This window comes from Vombatus ursinus, unplaced genomic scaffold (genome assembly GCF_900497805.2).
Source record: "Vombatus ursinus unplaced genomic scaffold, bare-nosed wombat genome assembly UNPS02009205.1, whole genome shotgun sequence".
In the NCBI taxonomy this organism is placed as follows: Eukaryota; Metazoa; Chordata; class Mammalia; order Diprotodontia; family Vombatidae; genus Vombatus; species Vombatus ursinus.
In genome coordinates this window covers 4,391,669-4,395,998 of record NW_020948983.1, presented here as the reverse complement: position 1 = coordinate 4,395,998, position 4,330 = coordinate 4,391,669, and the positions used below count along the sequence as shown (strand labels likewise).

The following is a 4,330-nucleotide window of genomic DNA, read 5'->3' as shown; positions in this document are numbered from 1 at the left end:
ACACACACACACACACACACACACACACACACACACACACACACACAAATATGCACCTGTAGTTTCAGAGGTTCCATCTCCCAACTCCCTGTCCTCCATACCTGGAATATTCTTCCCTCTTCATCTCCATCTCCAGGCTTTCCCTGACTTCCTTGAAGTCCCAGCTAAAATCCCATTTTCTAGAAAAAAACCTTCCCTGATCCTGCTTCATGCTAGTGCCTCGAATGATTATCTCCAATTTATCCTGCATAATATCCTGTTTGTACATATTTATTTTCACAGTTATCTCCGCCCCCCATCACATCATCAGTTTCTTGAGTACAGGCACTATACAGGTGCTACTGCCTTTCTCTGTGTTCCCAGAACTTATCAATGCCTAGCATACAGTACGTACTTAATAAATGCTTACTGACTGACTGAACAATGGCTATGTAAGTTTTACATAGTCACTGGAATATAGTAAGCACAAAATAAATTCTATTATTTATTTGTTTAATTTATTCAACACAAACTTTCATTAACATTCTATAAGACTTAGTGAATACAGGCAGGAATTATCTTATAGTGTGTGTACACACACACACACACACACACACATACTCTCTCTCTCACATATTTTCTTTCCGACTAATCCATTGCCTAGTCCATAACAGCTGCTTGGGAAATTTCATGAAAGAGTCAAGTAGGTCACTAATGTGGAAAGTTATCTGACTTTAATATAAAATGCTATAGCCCATAAAAGTAAGGTTTCTAGCCTAAAATGAGACAGACATGGAGAAAAAAATGTCAAATTGGGCAAGGAGACAGGGTACTGCAAATGTTCAGATCTCAACTGCTGGAAGGGAAGTATACAAACCAGGTCCTGCCTGGTCACTGAACCTCCCTCGGATACAATGCTTTTCAGACCACAGCAAGGAGGGGAGGTTGTCAGTGAAGGTCCTTAAAGTGTTCATCCTCAGACCCGACATACCCAGGTCATTACTCTTACTGGTAAATGTATGTACTGTCAGGGTCCTTCAACACTTCCACAACAGGGTGATCTGATAATGCAGAAGAAAGAGCCATGGATTTTGGATGAAGGAGGTGGGTTCTCAACCCAGGCACATCTGACTGGCTTCCCACATCTGATGCTACAGTCAGAAAGATACTACGGAATGGCCAGTGAGGTCCCAGTTGTACAGGCAGGAACGGGGCATATTTTAAAGCATGGGGTATCATATTTTTTTGAGTATTCACAAAGAAATCAATAATTTTCTACCCACAGCATTTCTGGCTGCTCATTTTATAGACAGGCTTTGTCTAATGGATAGACAATGGTTTTAGTGGGAATATTTAGTCCCGCTAATAATAATGTTATTATTGTACACAGACACAGCAACACTGTGTGATGACCAACTCTGATAGATTTAGATCTTCTCAGCAATACAATGATCTAAGACAATTACAATTCCAAAAGACTCAAGATTGAATACGCTATCCACATCCAGAGAAAGAACTATGGAGTCTTAATGCAGATCGAAGCACACTATTTTCTTTTTTTTTCTTTTTCCTGGTTTTTCCCTTTTGTTCTGATTCTTCTTTCACAACATGACTAACGTGGAAATATGTTTAATATGATTGTACATATATAACCTATATCAGATTGCATGCTGTTTGGGGGAGGGGTGAGGAGAGGGAGAAAAAATTTGGAACTCAAAATCTTGTAAAAGTGAATGTTGAAAATTTTCTTTACATTTAATTGGAAAAAATAAAATACTATTAGGGAAAACAATAATAATAATAATGTTATTAATGGCTGGTATTGATGCAATGCTTTAAGGTTTGTTTAAGGTTTGTTAAGTACCTTACAAGTTTCATTTCATTTGAACCCCATAATAACTCTGTGAGGGAGGTGCTATTATTAGCCCCATTTTATAGAAAAGAAAACTGAGGCAAACAGAGGGATTAAGTAACTTGCCCTCAGTCAAACAGCTGGTAAGTGTTTGAGGTAGGGTTTCAACTCAGGTCTGGTACTATATCCACTAGTGGACATACTATATCCAGGATATACCAGGTACCGTAACAACTACATACCTAGCTAAGTCAATAGAAACGATCTGTGAAACTGTGTGTGGGTAAGAACAGGAGGCCAAAGATGTCTCCAAATGGACTGGAGAAACCATAACCTGGGAATCCATTACCTAGTGGGCGAGAGACCAAGGTGCTATTTGGAGGAAGGCTAGGCAGTCAGGAAAATACCTACATGGTCAGAAGGGCACAAAATAGCATGTCCAGCATCTCAGGGACAGACAAACTACTAAGTCCAAAATTTTGACCCCGCAAGTAGGTTGTAGATGCATTCATATCCCTGGGACCATCCCGTTTAAGTCTGTATGTTCCCAAACTATTCATATTTTTATCCAATAAATGTAATATGAAAGATTACTTTAGTGTCTCAACTGTGCTTGGTGCAGCTGCAGATCTGAATGTGACTGGTTTATTTCTCCAGGTGCCTGGCATTTGTTCAAGATAATTTTCTACTGATTTCAAAAGACCCAAATGGTGTGATTTCATCATCACATGATCTTTGGGCACTTGACTGTCCTTTTCATAACCCTAATTATCCTAGCTCCTGTTTTTGTTTATTTGTTTCGTTCCACCTTCAGACAGATAGGAAACTCTGGATTCACAGATACAAAGCAAACCTTGAAGTGGGTCCAAGTGTTTCCTGCAATCCAGCAGCACACCAACCAAAAGCCCATACTTCTTTCTAAAATAGCAACAGTTGACTTGGATACTCCAATCAATGCAATGATCCTGGACAGTTAAGGATTCATGAGGAAAGATGCTGTCTGCATCCAGAAAGAGAACCGATGAATGCAGATGAGTGCAGATCAAAGCATACTTTTTTCTCTCTATTCTTCTTGCTTTTGTGGGTTTTTTTTTTTTTTTGGCAACACGGCTAACATGCATATATGTTTTATATGACTTCACATGTATAACTGATATGTTGCTTGACTTCTCAATGGGTACAGGAGGATCTAGAGAGGGAAAGAATTGGGAGCTCAAAATTTTTTTAAATGAATGTCAAAATAAAGTATAATTATTTTTAAATTACATAAACTATGCATAAAATAAATATACATGTATTTATACACATGCATATACACATATATATGTAAATACACACATGCGTGCATGCATATACAGTTCGAGGATCAAAAAATTGGAAAGAAAGTAGATGGCCCATTGATTAGGGAGTAGCTAGCCAAACTATGGTAAATGAACATGTTACTGCCCTGTAAGATACAATGAATATAGTACACAAGGAGAAGCATGTGAAGACATACGTGAACTCATGCAAGGAGAAATAAACAGAACCTGAAAAACAATGCATGTAATGATGTCAACCATGTAAGTGGAAGGTACAATAGCAACAAAAAATGTGAACAGAATGCCTCAAAATTACAATGCGCAAAGCCTGACCCCAAAGAGGAGATAGCAAAATAAACTTCCCTTCTTTGTAGAAGTAAGAAGCTATGGGTATGGAACATACTGCATATAACATTAGACTTGACTGATGTGTTGGTTAGTTTTATTGAATAGAAAAAGAAAATATTTTTTTAAAATCATTTTTATTCTTTGTTAAAAGGGATGGTTCTTTGGGAGGGAGAGGAAAGAGATATATGGGGAAATACAGGTGATATAACAATAGGACATATCAATATACATTAAAAATAAAATATTAGCAGGTATTAATTATTATTAGTACCTAATTGATTCTCTCTCTCCCTGATGTAATCAGTAATTGAAAAAGTTGGAAAAACTGGGGAAAAAATTGAAAAAAATGTGAATTCTAGCAAAAAGTTATGCAAGCACTGTGAAGTATTTTGTGACAGGAACAAAGATTTCAATATGTGTCAAAAATTGGTACTGATTTTCTTTCTCTTCTACCTAAAAGCATGCATATACACATATACACATATGCACATATATGATTGACTGGGCTGGATATATACATTACAATATTTGTCTACATAAGTGTGTGCACTACACATGCATACATATATGCATATGCCCAGCCTAGTCCAACACATTATACATTATATATTTGTGTGTGTGCATGTGTACACATGTTGTTTCTTATACACATATATACACGCATATATGCATATATCCAGCCCATTCCAGGATATTATATGGGTTTTTGCATCCATACACACATACCTACACACACACACACACACACACATATATCCAGGCAGTACATTTTAACAAACATTCTACAACTTAGTTGTCTAGGGCCCAAAGAGGTTAAGTTACCTGCCCAGGTTCCCATAGCTGTTGTATG

At 37.3% G+C, this 4,330-nt stretch overlaps 1 protein-coding gene across 3 annotated transcripts in view; it reads right to left on the bottom strand.

Annotated features, from left to right (window-relative positions):
- The window catches only part of GFRA1 (GDNF family receptor alpha 1), a 299,658-nt gene that overhangs the window by 106,103 nt on the left and 189,225 nt on the right, over positions 1-4,330 (bottom strand). The window lies entirely within an intron of this gene.